The sequence below is a fragment of the Triturus cristatus genome, chromosome 8 (assembly GCF_964204655.1).
Source record: "Triturus cristatus chromosome 8, aTriCri1.1, whole genome shotgun sequence".
Lineage (NCBI taxonomy): Eukaryota > Metazoa > Chordata > Amphibia > Caudata > Salamandridae > Triturus > Triturus cristatus.
The window spans coordinates 1,646,876,955-1,646,896,310 of record NC_140591.1 but is presented as its reverse complement, the minus strand read 5'-3'; the positions used below and the strand labels follow the sequence as shown (position 1 = coordinate 1,646,896,310).

Below are 19,356 nucleotides of genomic sequence, written 5' to 3'. Positions count from 1 at the left end.
AAAAAGACTGTACATTGTAACAAATAACAATACAATCATCTCAGGGCATTCACTAAAAGAGAAAAAACAACACAATCATCTCAGAGTGTGTTTCATATAATACAAAAAGACTGTGTGCATTGTGAAAAATAACAACACATTCAGAGCCATCAGCCTTTCCAGAGCGGGCACTAATGTAAACAATAACAGTCATCTCAGTGTGTGTGATCTCGAGAATAACTAGTGAATTGTGCCAGAGAGTACAACAAAATCAGCACAAGATTGTGCAATAAACAGAACTGTATAATACTGACACTTTGGAGAACAACAGAATAATTTTCTTTCTGTCATGTTTATGTTAGTTTTCCAGTCCCCCCTGCACAGAAAGACACAACCTTAGTTCTAGTCTTCTGGATAGGAACCTCTCTTGACCTACTGCCAAGGTCCAGAGCCCTGGGCCCGATTCACATAAGTAATCTTAGACAAAATCCTGACTTTATGACTCTTAGTATTCACAAAGGGCATTTAGGAGTAGTAAAGTTAGGAATCCTAACTTTAATACTCCTAAATGTCCTTTGTGAATACCGAAAGTCCTAAAGTTAGGATTTTGTCTCAGTTGAACTTAAGTTTTGGTATTAAGTTTAACTTATCTTAAGAGAGAAGAAACACAAACGAAGGAAAGAAAGAAGATAAGAAAGACAGACAAAAGGTGAAAAGGCAAGAAGGTAGGAAGCTGCAAGAGTAAGATAAAGGGGGAGTCTTGTGGTGGATTAAAGAGGCATGAGGAGAATTCAAGACTAAAGGTTCTTTGCAATGTGCACGTTGACATTCAGTAGAGCTGGCCGTGGGCTTCTGTTCTGAACAAACTTTAAAGCACTGGCACTCATTCTTTCACAAATTAAGCACAAAAAAGAATGAAACTGCATTGAAGCCTAAAGCCAATTGGCATCTCTGGCCATAGGCCAGCCCCTGTTAAATGGTACCACAGGTACCCAGGGCACTGTGACCAGAGAAGCCTTCTAAGGGCTGCAACACTTATTGTGAGACCCTCAGAGGCCCTGTACCCTTACACTCACACACTGCCTTTGCAGGCTGCATGTTTTGGTGCAGATAAAGAGAAGAGTCGACATGGCACACTGTGTGCCATGCCTACAACCCACTGCCCTGGCATAGATAAGTCACCCCTCTAGCTGGGTGCACGATACCAGTGGTGAGGGTACAGGTGCATGAGCCCTGTACCCCTACAGTGTTTAAGGCCATTCTTAGACATTGTAAGTGCAGTCCTGCCTTTAAGAGTATATGGTGCTGGGACTTCCACAGCACCATAATGGCTACACTGAAAACTGAGAAGTTTGGTATCAAACTTCTCAGCACATTAAATCCACACTGATGCCAGTGTGGGATTTAATGAAAAATGCACACAGAGGGAATCTTAGAGATGCTCCCGGAAAACTAACCTACCACTAGTGTCCAGGTTGCATGGCTGGGGCCTGAAACAATGCACATCCTGGGACGAGATGCCAAGCCTCTTCCCTCAGGATGGGCAGGGTTCACGAAGGGGAAGCTTCAAAGGCTTGCCGCCTTTGTGAGCCTCCCCAGGCTGCTTGCTGCTTTCAGCAACTGATCCCCACTGATTCTGACCCCCACTTTGGGCGGGAGAACTGGTGGGAAAGACAAGTGAGGAAGAGAGGTGTGCCCACCTCTGCCAACTCCACCCCTCAGGTGGGGGAGGAGAGGTTAAGCACAACTTTCAGTCCCCACCATCATGCAGATGGGGGGATTCAGCCAACCAGTGACAGGCTCATGCCCCCCTCCCACTGGAGTGTGGCATAATTGGGAGTGTACCCACCCCAGGGAAGGGACCCATTGGTCCCTGCCTTCTACCTACCTGTAATGCCCCTGAATCTAGTAATCAGGGGCACCCCTGAATCTTGCTTCCTCAGACAAGAAACTGCAAGAAGAAGAAGAAGAAGGAACAAACAGTTGTGCAGCAGCTAACAAGAGGAAGACGCCCACTGACTTGGCCCCAGCACTATTGTCCTGTCTCTACCTTGAACCTGCTCCTGTGAAATCCCAGTGTGTCCTGCAGCCAGCAACCTCGCAAACCTCGGAGGACCTGCCTGCCTTCAGCCACATAGACTTTGTCTCCAGTGAACACCAGATTTTTTCATCTGCAACCTCTGGCTCTGGCTGGACACCCTGAATCTGCCCCACTCTGCACCCGCCGTCCACGGCCCGATTTCGAGTGGGCAAACACCACGAGGAGGTCATTCTGACGATTCTGACCCGAGATCTGGTGACCCCCGACCTACCTCAAGCCTCCAGCCAATGCTTGCAGCCTAAATCCAGAAGGTCCCCCCCAACCTTGACCAGGAGCTGGTAAGAAGATCTGACTCAAAAAGGCAACCCTGCACCCGAAGCCCCACGGCCTTGGGTGCCCAAACCCCACAGTGCCTTACCAACCTCTAACTTCCCAACTTACCTCTCGAAGTGGAGATCGCACCCGGAGGACCTTCGTCCCCAAGCCTGCAGTGCCTTTGCAAATCGGAGGTTCCACATTGAATACAACAGGGCGCTCAACGTCGAAATTGCACCCTGCACCCGGCCGCCCTAGTGCCGCTGAGGGTGCACCTTTGGTGCTACTTTGTTTCCCTATTTGCCCTGAGCTAAACTCGAGGAGCTTTGCTCCCACAACCCAGTAGTCTACTTGCCAGCAGCCACCAACCGGAGGCTCCCTATCCCCCCATTGGATATCATTAGGACTCAGAAATCTGCTCCCGGCAGTCCTAGTGCCGCTGAGGGTGTAACTAGGGTGCATCCTTGACCCTGGGGGACCCCTGAGTCTACTCCTAGAACCTCAACTCCCACTACCAAATACTTACTGTAAAACCAATTACACTATTTTCAGTAGGAGAACATTGACTGTTTTTCTTGGAAAACATTTTAAGTGTGGAGTTTGAAAACCTAAATTCTTTAAAATTTCACTTACTAACAAAAACAATTTTACTTACTTGTTTGCAGGAAATGTCCCAGAGTAGTAAAAGACACACAATTGATGGACGGAATGCAGTACAAATCAAAACATTCACCCCCAGTCAAGAGATCTGGGTTAAATCCATCATTCTTTTGCTCACCATGTCACCCCAGTTTAGACCTGGCTATATGCAAATCATTCTTGACCCTGTGCCTCATGGGAACAGTCCAGCCCGAACTGCCAAGCCAGGTCCTCCCTGGACCGGAAACAAGCATCCTAGGACCGGTTTCGGGGTTTCAGCCCTCTTCAGCCAGGATAGCTTGATTCCAGTGGCACAGTGAGCCCAGAACTCACGTCTGAGCATACCTGGCGCACTTAGGGCGAGAAAGCAAAAGACACACAATTGATGGACGGAATGCAGAACAAATCACAACATTCACCCCCAGTCAAGAGATCTGGGTTAAATCCATCATTCTTTTGCTCACCATACCACCCCAGTTTAGACCTGGCTATATGCAAATCAGTCTTGACCCTGTGCCTCATGGGAACAGTCCAGCCCGAACCTCCAAGCCAGGTCCTCCCTGGACCGGAAACAAGCATCCTAGGACCGGTTTCGGGGTTTCACCCCTCTTCAGCCAGGATAGCTTGATGCCAGTGGCACAGTGAGCCCAGGACTCACGTCTGAGCATACCTGGCGCACTTAGGGCGAGAAAGCAAAAGACACACAATTGATGGACGGAATGCAGAACAAATCAAAACATTCACCCCCAGTCAAGAGATCTGGGTTAAATCCATCATTCTTTTGCTCACCATGCCACCCCAGTTTAGACCTGGCTATATGCAAATCAGTCTTGACCCTGTGCCTCATGAGAACAGTCCAGCCCGAACTGCCAAGCCAGGTCCTCCCTGGACCGGAAACAAGCATCCTAGGACCGGGTTCGGGGTTTCACCCCTCTTCAGCCAGGATAGCTTGATTCCAGTGGCACAGTGAGCCCAGGACTCACGTCTGAGCATACCTGGCACACTTAGGGCAAGAAAGCAAAAGACACACAATTGATGGACGAAATGCAGAACAAATCAAAACATTCACCCCAGTGAAGAAATCTGGGTTAAATACATCATTCTTTTGCTCACCATGCCACCCCAGTTTAGACCTGGCTATATGCAAATCAGTCTTGACCCTGTGCCTCATGGGAACAGTCCAGCCCGAACTGCCAACCAGGTCCTCCCTGGACCGGAAACAAGTATCCTAGGACCGGTTTTGGGGTTTCACCCCTCTTCAGCCAGGATAGCTTGATTCCAGTGGCACAGTGAGCCCAGGACTCACGTCTGAGCATACCTGGCGCACTTAGGGCGAGAAAGCCAAAGTAACACGAGTGATGGATGGAATGCAGAACAAATCAAACATTCACCCCCAGTCAAGAGATCTGGGTTAAATCCATCAATCGTTTGCTCACCATGCCACCCCAGTTTAGACCTGGCTATATGCAAATCAGTCTTGACCCTGTGCCTCATGGGAACAGTCCAGCCCGAACCTCCAAGCCAGGTCCTCCCTGGACCGGAAACAAGCATCCTAGGACCGGTTTCGGGGTTTCACCCCTCTTCAGCCAGGATAGCTTGATTCCAGTGGCACAGTGAGCCCAGGACTCACGTCTGAGCATACCTGGCGCACTTAGGGCGAGAAAGCAAAAGACACACAATTGATGGACGGAATGCAGAACAAATCAAAACATTCACCTACAGTCAAGAGATCTGGGTTAAATCCATCAATCGTTTGCTCACCATGCCACCCTAGTTTAGACCTGGCTATATGCAAATCAGTCTTGACCCTGTGCCTCATGGGCACAGTCCAGCCCGAACTGCCAAGCCAGGTCCTCCCTGGACCGGAAACAAGCATCCTAGGACCGGTTTCGGGGTTTCACCCCTCTTTAGCCAGGATAGCTTGATTCCAGTGGCACAGTGAGCCCAGGACTCACGTCTGAGCATACCTGGCGCACTTAGGGCGAGAAAGCAAAAGACACACAATTGATGGACAGAATGCAAAACAAATCAAAACATTCACCCCCAGTCAAGAGATCTGTGTTAAATCCATCATTCTTTTGCTCACCATGCCACCCCAGTTTAGACCTGGCTATATGAAAATCAGTCTTGACCCTGTGCCTCAGGGGAACAGTCCAGCCCGAACTGCCAAGCCAGGTCCTCCCTGGACCGGTAACAAGCATCCTAGGACCGGTTTTGGGGTTTCACCCATCTTCAGCCAGGATAGCTTGATTCCAGTCGCACAGTGAGCCCAGGACTCACGTCTGAGCATACCTGGCGCACTTAGGGCGAGAAAGCAAAAGACACACAATTGATGGACGGAATGCAAAACAAATCAAAACATTCACCCCCAGTCAAGAGATCTGGGTTAAATCCATCAATCGTTTGCTCACCATGCCACCCCAGTTTAGACCTGGCTATATGCAAATCAGTCTTGACCCTGTGCACACTTAGGGCGAGAAAGCAAAAGACACACAATTGATGGACGAAATGCAGAACAAATCAAAACATTCACCCCAGTCAAGAAATCTGGGTTAAATACATCATTCTTTTGCTCACCATGCCACCCGAGTTTAGACCTGGCTATATGCAAATCAGTCTTGACCCTGTGCCTCATGGGAACAGTCCATCCCGAACTGCCAACCAGGTCCTCCCTGGACCGGAAACAAGCATCCTAGGACCGGTTTTGGGGTTTCACCCCTCTTCAGCCAGGATAGCTTGATTCCAGTGGCACAGTGAGCCCAGGACTCACGTCTGAGCATACCTGGCGCACTTAGGGCGAGAAAGCCAAAGTAACACGAGTGATGGATGGAATGCAGAACAAATCAAACATTCACCCCCAGTCAAGAGATCTGAGTTAAATCCATCAATCGTTTGCTCACCATGCCACCCCAGTTTAGACCTGGCTATATGCAAATCAGTCTTGACCCTGTGCCTCATGGGAACAGTCCAGCCCGAACCTCCAAGCCAGGTCCTCCCTGGACCGGAAACAAGCATCCTAGGACCGGTAACGGGGTTTCACCCCTCTTCAACCAGGATAGCTTGATTCCAGTGGCACAGTGAGCCCAGGACTCACGTCTGAGCATACCTGGCGCACTTAGGGCGAGAAAGCAAAAGACACACAATTGATGGACGGCATGCAGAACAAATCAAAACATTCACCCACAGTCAAGAGATCTGGGTTAAATCCATCAATCGTTTGCTCACCATGCCACCCTAGTTTAGACCTGGCTATATGCAAATCAGTCTTGACCCTGTGCCTCATGGGAACAGTCCAGCCCGAACGGCCAAGCCAGGTCCTCCCTGGACCGGAAACAAGCATCCTAGGACCGGTTTCGGGGTTTCACCCCTCTTCAGCCAGGATAGCTTGATTCCAGTGGCACAGTGAGCCCAGGACTCATGTCTGAGCATACCTGGCGCACTTAGGGCGAGAAAGCAAAAGACACACAATTGATGGACGGAATGCAGAACAAATCAAAACATTCACCCCCAGTCAAGAGATCTGGGTTAAATCCATCATTCTTTTGCTCACCATCGCACCCCAGTTTAGACCTGGCTATATGAAAATCAGTCTTGACCCTGTGCCTCATGTGAACAGTCCAGCCCGAACTGCCAAGCCAGGTCCTCCCTGGACCGGTAACAAGCATCCTAGGAACGGTTTCGGGGTTTCACCCCTCTTCAGCCAGGATAGCTTGATTCCAGTGGCACAGTGAGCCCAGGACTCACGCCTGAGCATACCTGGCGCACTTAGGGCGAGAAAGCAAAAGACACACAATTGATGGACGGAATGCAGAAGAAATCAAAACATTCACCCCCAGTCAAGAGATCTGGGTTAAATCCATCATTCTTTTGTTCACCATGCCACCCCAGTTTAGACCTGGCTATATGCAAATCAGTCTTGACCCTGTGCCTCATGGGAACAGTCCAGCCTGAACTGCCAAGCCAGGTCCTCCCTGGACCGGAAACAAGCATCCTAGGACCGGTTTCGGGGTTTCACCCCTCTTCAGCCAGGATAGCTTGATTCCAGTGGCACAGTGAGCCCAGGACTCACGCCTGAGCATACCTGGCGCACTTAGGGCGAGAAAGCAAAAGACAAACAATTGATGGACGGAATACAGAAGAAATCAAAACATTCACCCCCAGTCAAGAGATCTGGGTTAAATCCATCATTCTTTTGCTCACCATGCCACCCCAGTTTAGACCTGGCTATATGCAAATCAGTCTTGACCCATTGCCTCATGGGAACAGTCCAGCCCGAACTGCCAAGCCAGGTCCTCCCTGGACCGGAAACAAGCATCCTAGGAACGGTTTCGGGGTTTCACCCCTCTTCAGCCAGGATAGCTTGATTCCAGTGGCACAGTGAGCCCAGGACTCACGTCTGAGCATACCTGGCGCACTTAGGGCGAGAAAGCAAAAGACACACAATTGATGGACGGAATGCAGAACAAATCAAAACATTCACCCCCAGTCAAGAGATCTGGGTTAAATCCATCAATCGTTTGCTCACCATGCCACCCCAGTTTAGACCTGACTATATGCAAATCAGTCTTGACCCTGTGCCTCATGGGAACAGTCCAGCCCGAACTGCCAAGCCAGGTCCTCCCTGGACCGGAAACAAGCATCCTAGGACCGGTTTCGGGGTTTCACCCCTCTTCAGCCAGAATAGCTTGATTCCAGTGGCACAGTGAGCCCAGGACTCACGTCTGAGCATACCTGGCGCACTTAGGGCAAGAAAGCAAAAGACACACAATTGATGGACAGAATGCAGAACAAATCAAAACATTCACCCCCAGTCAAGAGATCTGGGTTAAATCTATCATTCTTTTGCTCACCATGCCACCCCAGTTTAGACCTGGCTATATGAAAATCAGTCTTGACCCTGTGCCTCAGGGGAACAGTCCAGCCCGAACTGCCAAGCCAGGTCCTCCCTGGACCGGTAACAAGCATCCTAGGACCGGTTTTGGGGTTTCACCCATCTTCAGCCAGGATAGCTTGATTCCAGTGGCACAGTGAGCCCAGGACTCACGTCTGAGCATACCTGGCGCACTTAGGGCGAGAAAGCAAAAGACACACAATTGATGGACGGAATGCAAAACAAATCAAAACATTCACCCCAAGTCAAGAGATCTGGGTTAAATCCATCAATCGTTTGCTCACCATGCCACCCCAGTTTAGACCTGGCTATATGCAAATCAGTCTTGACCCTGTGCCTCATGGAAACAGTCCAGCCCGAACTGCCAAGCCAGGTCCTCCCTGGACCGGAAACAAGCATCCTAGGACCGGTTTCGGGGTTTCACCCCTCTTTAGCCAGGATAGCTTGATTCCAGTGGCACAGTGAGCCCAGGACTCACGTCTGAGCATACCTGGCGCACTTAGGGCGAGAAAGCAAAAGACACACAATTGATGGACGGAATGCAGAAGAAATCAAAACATTCACCCCCAGTCAAGAGATCTGGGTTAAATCCATCATTCTTTTGTTCACCATGCCACCCCAGTTTAGACCTGGCTATATGCAAATCAGTCTTGATCATGTGCCTCATGGGAACAGTCCAGCCTGAACTGCCAAGCCAGGTCCTCCCTGGACCGGAAACAAGCATCCTAGGACCGGTTTCGGGGTTTCACCCCTCTTCAGCCAGGATAGCTTGATTCCAGTGGCACAGTGAGCCCAGGACTCACGCCTGAGCATACCTGGCGCACTTAGGGCGAGAAAGCAAAAGACACACAATTGATGGACGGAATGCAGAAGAAATCAAAACATTCACCCCCAGTCAAGAGATCTGGGTTAAATCCATCATTCTTTTGCTCACCATGCCACCCAGGTTTAGACCTGGCTATATGCAAATCAGTCTTGACCCTGTGCCTCATGGGAACAGTCCAGCCTGAACTGCCAAGCCAGGTCCTCCCTGGACCGGAAACAAGCATCCTAGGACCGGTTTCGGGGTTTCACCCCTCTTCAGCCAGGATAGCTTGATTCCAGTGGCACAGTGAGCCCAGGACTCACGTCTGAGCATACCTGGCGCACTTAGGGCGAGAAAGCAAAAGACACACAATTGATGGACGGAATGCAGAACAAATCAAAACATTCACCCCCAGTCAAGAGATCTGGGTTAAATCCATCAATCGTTTGCTCACCATGCCACCCCAGTTTAGACCTGGCTATATGCAAATCAGTCTTGACCCTGTGCCTCATGGGAACAGTCCAGCCGGAACCTCCAAGCCAGGTCCTCCCTGGACTGGAAACAAGCATCCTAGGACCGGTTTCGGGGTTTCACCCCTCTTCAGCCAGAATAGCTTGATTCCAGTGGCACAGTGAGCCCAGGACTCACGTCTGAGCATACCTGGCGCACTTAGGGCGAGAAAGCAAAAGACACACAATTGATGGACAGAATGCAGAACAAATCAAAACATTTACCCCCAGTCAAGAGATCTGGGTTAAATCCATAATTCTTTTGCTCACCATGCCACCCAAGTTTAGACCTGGCTATATGCAAATCAGTCTTGACCCTGTGCCTCATGGGAACAGTCCAGCCCGAACTGCCAAGCCAGGTCCTCCCTGGACCGTAAACAAGCATCCTAGGACCGGTTTGGGGGTTTCACCCCTCTTCAGCCAGGATAGCTTGATTCCAGTGGCACAGTGAGCCCAGGACTCACGTCTGAGCATACCTGGCGCACTTAGGGCGAGAAAGCAAAAGACACACAATTGATGGACGGAATGCAGAACAAATCAAAACATTCACCCACAGTCAAGAGATCTGGGTTAAATCCATCAATCGTTTGCTCACCATGCCACCCTAGTTTAGACCTGGCTATATGCAAATCAGTCTTGACCCTGTGCCTCATGGGAACAGTCCAGCCCGAACTGCCAAGCCAGGTCCTCCCTGGACCGGAAACAAGCATCCTAGGACCGGTTTCGGGGTTTCACCCCTCTTTAGCCAGGATAGCTTGATTCCAGTGGCACAGTGAGCCCAGGACTCACGTCTGAGCATACCTGGCGCACTTAGGGCGAGAAAGCAAAAGACACACAATTGATGGACAGAATGCAAAACAAATCAAAACATTCACCCCCAGTCAAGAGATCTGGGTTAAATCCATCATTCTTTTGCTCACCATGCCACCCCAGTTTAGACCTGGCTATATATAAATCAGTCTTGACCCTGTGCCTCAGGGGAACAGTCCAGCCCGAACTGCCAAGCCAGGTCCTCCCTGGACCGGTAACAAGCATCCTAGGACCGGTTTTGGGGTTTCACCCATCTTCAGCCAGGATAGCTTGATTCCAGTCGCACAGTGAGCCCAGGACTCACGTCTGAGCATACCTGGCGCACTTAGGGCGAGAAAGCAAAAGACTCACAATTGATGGACGGAATGCAAAACAAATCAAAACATTCACCCCCAGTCAAGAGATCTGGGTTAAATCCATCAATCGTTTGCTCACCATGCCACCCCAGTTTAGACCTGGCTATATGCAAATCAGTCTTGACCCTGTGCGCACTTAGGGCGAGAAAGCAAAAGACACACAATTGATGGACGAAATGCAGAACAAATCAAAACATTCACCCCAGTCAAGAAATCTGGGTTAAATACATCATTCTTTTGCTCACCATGCCACCCCAGTTTAGACCTGGCTATATGCAAATCAGTCTTGACCCTGTGCCTCATGGGAACAGTCCATCCCGAACTGCCAACCAGGTCCTCCCTGGACCGGAAACAAGCATCCTAGGACCGGTTTTGGGGTTTCACCCCTCTTCAGCCAGGATAGCTTGATTCCAGTGGCACAGTGAGCCCAGGACTCACGTCTGAGCATACCTGGCGCACTTAGGGCGAGAAAGCAAAAGACACACAATTGATGGACGGAATGCAGAACAAATCAAAACATTCACCCACAGTCAAGAGATCTGGGTTAAATCCATCAATCGTTTGCTCACCATGCCACCCTAGTTTAGACCTGGCTATATGCAAATCAGTCTTGACCCTGTGCCTCATGGGAACAGTCCAGCCCGAACTGCCAAGCCAGGTCCTCCCTGGACCGGAAACAAGCATCCTAGGACCGGTTTCGGGGTTTCACCCCTCTTTAGCCAGGATAGCTTGATTCCAGTGGCACAGTGAGCCCAGGACTCACGTCTGAGCATACCTGGCGCACTTAGGGCGAGAAAGCAAAAGACACACAATTGATGGACAGAATGCAAAACAAATCAAAACATTCACCCCCAGTCAAGAGATCTGGGTTAAATCCATCATTCTTTTGCTCACCATGCCACCCCAGTTTAGACCTGGCTATATGAAAATCAGTCTTGACCCTGTGCCTCAGGGGAACAGTCCAGCCCGAACTGCCAAGCCAGGTCCTCCCTGGACCGGTAACAAGCATCCTAGGACCGGTTTTGGGGTTTCACCCATCTTCAGCCAGGTTAGCTTGATTCCAGTCGCACAGTGAGCCCAGGACTCACGTCTGAGCATACCTGGCGCACTTAGGGCGAGAAAGCAAAAGACACACAATTGATGGACGGAATGCAAAACAAATCAAAACATTCACCCCCAGTCAAGAGATCTGGGTTAAATCCATCAATCGTTTGCTCACCATGCCACCCCAGTTTAGACCTGGCTATATGCAAATCAGTCTTGACCCTGTGCGCACTTAGGGCGAGAAAGCAAAAGACACACAATTGATGGACGAAATGCAGAACAAATCAAAACATTCACCCAGGTCAAGAAATCTGGGTTAAATACATCATTCTAAAACCAAAGGAAATGATGGACGGAGTGTTGAACATTGCAAGCACTCACCCCCAGTCAACTGATCTGGGTTTAATCCATCACCGTTCTTTAGCCCACTCTGCCACCCCAGTTCAGACATGGCCATATGCAAATCAGTCTGACCCTGTGCCTCAATGGAACAGTCCAGCCCGAACTGCCAAGCCATGTCTTCCCTGGACCGGAAACAAGCTTCCTAGGACCGGTTTCTGGCATTTCAGCCGTCTTCAGCCAGGCTTGCTTGAATCCAGTGGCAAAGTGAGCAAGGGACTCACGTCTGAGCATACCCTGCCAACTTATGGCGAACAAAGCAAAAACCAAAGGAAATGATGGACGGAGTGTTGAACATTGCAAGCACTCACCCCCAGTCAACTGATCTGGGTTTAATCCATCACCGTTCTTTAGCCCACTCTGCCACCCCAGTTCAGACATGGCCATATGCAAATCAGTCTGACCCTGTGCCTCAATGGAACAGTCCAGCCCGAACTGCCAAGCCATGTCTTCCCTGGACCGGAAACAAGCTTCCTAGGACCGGTTTCTGGCATTTCAGCCGTCTTCAGCCAGGCTTGCTTGAATCCAGTGGCAAAGTGAGCAAGGGACTCACGTCTGAGCATACCCTGCCAACTTATGGCGAACAAAGCAAAAACCAAAGGAAATGATGGACGGAGTGTTGAACATTGCAAGCACTCACCCCCAGTCAACTGATCTGGGTTTAATCCATCACCGTTCTTTAGCCCACTCTGCCACCCCAGTTCAGACATGGCCATATGCAAATCAGTCTGACCCTGTGCCTCAATGGAACAGTCCAGCCCGAACTGCCAAGCCATGTCTTCCCTGGACCGGAAACAAGCTTCCTAGGACCGGTTTCTGGCATTTCAGCCGTCTTCAGCCAGGCTTGCTTGAATCCAGTGGCAAAGTGAGCAAGGGACTCACGTCTGAGCATACCCTGCCAACTTATGGCGAACAAAGCAAAAACCAAAGGAAATGATGGACGGAGTGTTGAACATTGCAAGCACTCACCCCCAGTCAACTGATCTGGGTTTAATCCATCACCGTTCTTTAGCCCACTCTGCCACCCCAGTTCAGACATGGCCATATGCAAATCAGTCTGACCCTGTGCCTCAATGGAACAGTCCAGCCCGAACTGCCAAGCCATGTCTTCCCTGGACCGGAAACAAGCTTCCTAGGACCGGTTTCTGGCATTTCAGCCGTCTTCAGCCAGGCTTGCTTGAATCCAGTGGCAAAGTGAGCAAGGGACTCACGTCTGAGCATACCCTGCCAACTTATGGCGAACAAAGCAAAAACCAAAGGAAATGATGGACGGAGTGTTGAACATTGCAAGCACTCACCCCCAGTCAACTGATCTGGGTTTAATCCATCACCGTTCTTTAGCCCACTCTGCCACCCCAGTTCAGACATGGCCATATGCAAATCAGTCTGACCCTGTGCCTCAATGGAACAGTCCAGCCCGAACTGCCAAGCCATGTCTTCCCTGGACCGGAAACAAGCTTCCTAGGACCGGTTTCTGGCATTTCAGCCGTCTTCAGCCAGGCTTGCTTGAATCCAGTGGCAAAGTGAGCAAGGGACTCACGTCTGAGCATACCCTGCCAACTTATGGCGAACAAAGCAAAAACCAAAGGAAATGATGGACGGAGTGTTGAACATTGCAAGCACTCACCCCCAGTCAACTGATCTGGGTTTAATCCATCACCGTTCTTTAGCCCACTCTGCCACCCCAGTTCAGACATGGCCATATGCAAATCAGTCTGACCCTGTGCCTCAATGGAACAGTCCAGCCCGAACTGCCAAGCCATGTCTTCCCTGGACCGGAAACAAGCTTCCTAGGACCGGTTTCTGGCATTTCAGCCGTCTTCAGCCAGGCTTGCTTGAATCCAGTGGCAAAGTGAGCAAGGGACTCACGTCTGAGCATACCCTGCCAACTTATGGCGAACAAAGCAAAAACCAAAGGAAATGATGGACGGAGTGTTGAACATTGCAAGCACTCACCCCCAGTCAACTGATCTGGGTTTAATCCATCACCGTTCTTTAGCCCACTCTGCCACCCCAGTTCAGACATGGCCATATGCAAATCAGTCTGACCCTGTGCCTCAATGGAACAGTCCAGCCCGAACTGCCAAGCCATGTCTTCCCTGGACCGGAAACAAGCTTCCTAGGACCGGTTTCGGGGTTTCACCCCTCTTCAGCCAGAATAGCTTGATTCCAGTGGCACAGTGAGCCCAGGACTCACGTCTGAGCATACCTGGCGCACTTAGGGCAAGAAAGCAAAAGACACACAATTGATGGACAGAATGCAGAACAAATCAAAACATTCACCCCCAGTCAAGAGATCTGGGTTAAATCCATCATTCTTTTGCTCACCATGCCACCCCAGTTTAGACCTGGCTATATGAAAATCAGTCTTGACCCTGTGCCTCAGGGGAACAGTTCAGCCCGAACTGCCAAGCCAGGTCCTCCCTGGACCGGTAACAAGCATCCTAGGACCGGTTTTGGGGTTTCACCCATCTTCAGCCAGGATAGCTTGATTCCAGTGGCACAGTGAGCCCAGGACTCACGTCTGAGCATACCTGGCGCACTTAGGGCGAGAAAGCAAAAGACACACAATTGATGGACGGAATGCAAAACAAATCAAAACATTCACCCCAAGTCAAGAGATCTGGGTTAAATCCATCAATCGTTTGCTCACCATGCCACCCCAGTTTAGACCTGGCTATATGCAAATCAGTCTTGACCCTGTGCCTCATGGAAACAGTCCAGCCCGAACTGCCAAGCCAGGTCCTCCCTGGACCGGAAACAAGCATCCTAGGACCGGTTTCGGGGTTTCACCCCTCTTTAGCCAGGATAGCTTGATTCCAGTGGCACAGTGAGCCCAGGACTCACGTCTGAGCATACCTGGCGCACTTAGGGCGAGAAAGCAAAAGACACACAATTGATGGACAGAATGCAGAACAAATCAAAACATTCACCCCCAGTCAAGAGATCTGGGTTAAATCCATCATTCTTTTGCTCACCATGCCACCCCAGTTTAGACCTGGCTATGTGAAAATCAGTCTTGACCCTGTGCCTCAGGGGAACAGTCCAGCCCGAACTGCCAAGCCAGGTCCTCCCTGGACCGGTAACAAGCATCCTAGGACCGGTTTTGGGGTTTCACCCATCTTCAGCCAGGATAGCTTGATTCCAGTCGCACAGTGAGCCCAGGACTAACGTCTGAGCATACCTGGCGCACTTAGGGCGAGAAAGCAAAAGACACACAATTGATGGACGGAATGCAAAACAAATCAAAACATTCACCCCCAGTCAAGAGATCTGGGTTAAATCCATCAATCGTTTGCTCACCATGCCACCCTAGTTTAGACCTGGCTATATGCAAATCAGTCTTGACCCTGTGCCTCATGGAAACAGTCCAGCCCGAACTGCCAAGCCAGGTCCTCCCTGGACCGGAAACAAGCATCCTAGGACCGGTTTCGGGGTTTCACCCCTCTTTAGCCAGGATAGCTTGATTCCAGTGGCACAGTGAGCCCAGGACTCACGTCTGAGCATACCTGGCGCACTTAGGGCGAGAAAGCAAAAGACACACAATTGATGGACGGAATGCAGAAGAAATCAAAACATTCACCCCCAGTCAAGAAATCTGGGTTAAATCCATCATTCTTTTGTTCACCATGCCACCCCAGGTTAGACCTGGCTATATGCAAATCAGTCTTGACCATGTGCCTCATGGGAACAGTCCAGCCTGAACTGCCAAGCCAGGTCCTCCCTGGACCGGAAACAAGCATCCTAGGACCGGTTTCGGGGTTTCACCCCTCTTCAGCCAGGATAGCTTGATTCCAGTGGCACAGTGAGCCCAGGACTCACGCCTGAGCATACCTGGCGCACTTAGGGCGAGAAAGCAAAAGACACACAATTGATGGACGGAATGCAGAAGAAATCAAAACATTCACCCCCAGTCAAGAGATCTGGGTTAAATCCATCATTCTTTTGCTCACCATGCCACCCAGGTTTAGACCTGGCTATATGCAAATCAGTCTTGACCCTGTGCCTCATGGGAACAGTCCAGCCTGAACTGCCAAGCCAGGTCCTCCCTGGACCGGAAACAAGCATCCTAGGACCGGTTTCGGGGTTTCACCCCTCTTCAGCCAGGATAGCTTGATTCCAGTGGCACAGTGAGCTCAGGACTCACGTCTGAGCATACCTGGCGCACTTAGGGCGAGAAAGCAAAAGACACACAATTGATGGACGGAATGCAGAACAAATCAAAACATTCACCCCCAGTCAAGAGATCTGGGTTAAATCCATCAATCGTTTGCTCACCATGCCACCCCAGTTTAGACCTGGCTATATGCAAATCAGTCTTGACCCTGTGCCTCATGGGAACAGTCCAGCCGGAACCTCCAAGCCAGGTCCTCCCTGGACCGGAAACAAGCATCCTAGGACCGGTTTCGGGGTTTCACCCCTCTTCAGCCAGAATAGCTTGATTCCAGTGGCACAGTGAGCCCAGGACTCACGTCTGAGCACACCTGGCGCACTTAGGGCGAGAAAGCAAAAGACACACAATTGATGGACAGAATGCAGAACAAATCAAAACATTTACCCCCAGTCAAGAGATCTGGGTTAAATCCATAATTCTTTTGCTCACCATGCCACCCCAGTTTAGACCTGGCTATATGCAAATCAGTCTTGACCCTGTGCCTCATGGGAACAGTCCAGCCCGAACTGCCAAGCCAGGTCCTCCCTGGACCGTAAACAAGCATCCTAGGACCGGTTTGGGGGTTTCACCCCTCTTCAGCCAGGATAGCTTGATTCCAGTGGCACAGTGAGCCCAGGACTCACGCCTGAGCATACCTGGCGCACTTAGGGCGAGAAAGCAAAAGACACACCATTGATGGACGGAATGCAGAAGAAATCAAAACATTCACCCCCAGTCAAGAGATCTGGGTTAAATCCATCATTCTTTTGTTCACCATGCCACCCCAGTTTAGACCTGGCTATATGCAAATCAGTCTTGACCCTGTGCCTCATGGGAACAGTCCAGCCTGAACTGCCAAGCCAGGTCCTCCCTGGACCGGAAGCAAGCATCCTAGGACAGGTTTCGGGGTTTCACCCCTCTTCAGCCAGGATAGCTTGTAGTATCCAGGTATACTACTCTGACTAAGAAAAGTAATCTCAAAAGTAACTTACCTGTAACTTTACTAAAAAGCCCATTCAAGTCTATGTACTGTATTTACAAAGTATCAGATTTCTCTGAAACCATACTGTAAGTGAAAACAAAGTGCATATACAATTTACAAACTGTATTACTACTGTAAAGTATGTATTGCTTACCTGTGCCAGGCTTGCTTGGTTCTAGAAAATAAAATAACTAAAAAAATATTTTTGATACAAAAATAATTGCTCTGAAGTTCAGTCTTGGAGTGTGTGCATTCCTTTGCTGACTGAGTTTGTACAACAAATGCTTAGCACTGTTAAAGCCTTACTGCTAGGGCTGGGCGGAATTTGCGAAAGTCACTTTCAGAAATTATCGCGAAAATGTTAAAAATCTCCGCAAACAAGCGGAAATATAGCGAAGATGCGGAAGTTTTATTCCTGCCTGTTCGCGGTATTTTCTGCGTGGTCGTGGCTCGCCAACTTACCCATGCAGTTGCTCACGGGCGTGGCCATCTTGTTTTCACTTGTCTCGCGGTGCATGATCGCGAGAAGAAAGACGTGTGCGCGCGACGAATGACATTACTGCGGGCGCGAACTGTCGCGAGACAGCGCAAATGGCTACCAACAATCCAACATCTCGTGGAGAACGCGACCGGATCGGGAAAACTTGTCGGCGAACGCGGGGATTCAGGTAAGGCGATCGCACGCGCGCAAGAATGTATTATTTTACAGTGCGAGCAAGCAAAAAATTTCCGGTAAAATGCGGATTGCGGAAATTTTGACATTTTCGCGCTCTCCGCGGAACGCGAAAATGTCTAATTATCGCAATTTCCGTGAGCGGAATGGAAATTTAGCCCACGCCTACTTACTGCTCAACCACACTACCACAAATAGAGAGTGAGGTGCTATCTAACCTTACCTCTGCCTACCTTTGGGGTGCCACTGGACTCTGTGCACACTATACCTCACTTTGATATAGTATAAACAGAGCCCGCTTCAGACATCAGTTCATTAAGTTACCGGGGCCTATATTATGGTACCTAGATGGAATATACCACTCTCTCCTCTTCCTAATGGACAACATAGTTAAAATCTAAAGGTACTACTAGGCTGACTAGATTCTGGTAAGCAAAATAATTTGAAAAACATTAGTTTCTTGTTTTGCTAAAAACAATGTGAAATAGTTCTTAAAAATTCTTTAACAGGTTTAAAAAGGAAATTGTCACACAAGCCATAGTTTTTAACATGTCTGTAGGTACAGTTTGAACTACTATAAGCATTTGAAAGCCATGCATGCTCAAAATAATGTCAGTTTTGTGATGGAGTTCCAATTTTCATTTTGTTTTTAAAAAATGTCCAATTTTTCCCAGCACACAACGGGCCAAATGAGTCAAATGTTTATGTGTACTGGCTGGTAGACGCAACATTCCCATTGCCTGCCTCCGCAGTTGACGGTCCCTGTAACACCTCGCAGATTATGTCAATTGAGCACAGATGATCTTTTGTACTGTCCACAACAGATGCTGGGGCAGCTTGTGCACCATCCACGGCCTTGGTGTTAGAGGAGGAGCCAATGTCAATAACAAGAGCAGCCAATACAACCTGTGGTGGCTCTAGGAATGCCACCATCAACCTCGGCTGGGCTGTTAATGGGTCCAGTAAAGAATCAACAACCGGTTGCGCACATGATGGGAGTGTTAGACAGAGATCCAACATGTATTCTTCTCCGCAAAACAGGTATCGGAGGACAGGTAAGATGCGGTCCATCCAGACTGGTCTAAATGACAAGAACCAAGAAGCACTCAGTTCTCTTAGGCGAAGTGTGCCTTGATGTTGTACCATGCGATCACGTTACTTTGGCTCCAGGAGTACCGTTTCTATCTCCTTGGTGACTAGGACGTCCATTGCATAGCAGAAAAATTACGGTCAGGAAACCCGCTATTAGAAACAGGATCAGCGGCAGTCCTCCAAAAATGCTTCCAAATACGGAGTGTATAAAGTTCGGTGTAACTTTGAGGACCGTCTGAAAGGTGCTTAATAGTCCAGAACCTATGGTCTTAAATAGATGGACAATGTTTGTCGTATCAGACATGTTAAAGATACGATTTTCAATTTCTGCGAAATGGAAGGGGCAGTTTGTACGTATGAGTGCCTGTATCTCTGCCGAAGACTTGTGATGTTGAGATCAAAAGTCTCTCGAGCGGAGGTTAATGACACAGATTTCTGTAATAGCATGGCTTTTATTCTGCTCAAAGCATCAAACCAAATTAATGAAACATTTAGCGAAGGCCATAACGGCGCCTCCCTGACTGTTTGTGTTGGTAGAAGCAATACTTGCATACAGCACGTAACCCTGGAGCTCACGGTTACCAGATATGCGATGCCCGGAAGCATGCCACAGCAACCTTGATCGTTCAGCATCAAGTAACTCCCATTCCAAAGTAGCCTGAACATTG

General features: G+C 49.5%; 1 pseudogene across 1 annotated transcript in view; it reads right to left on the bottom strand.

Annotated features, from left to right (window-relative positions):
* Positions 1 to 19,356, bottom strand: part of LOC146808486 (TRPM8 channel-associated factor 2 pseudogene) — a 161,917-nt pseudogene that overhangs the window by 1,647 nt on the left and 140,914 nt on the right. The gene's annotated exons all lie outside the window — the stretch shown is intronic.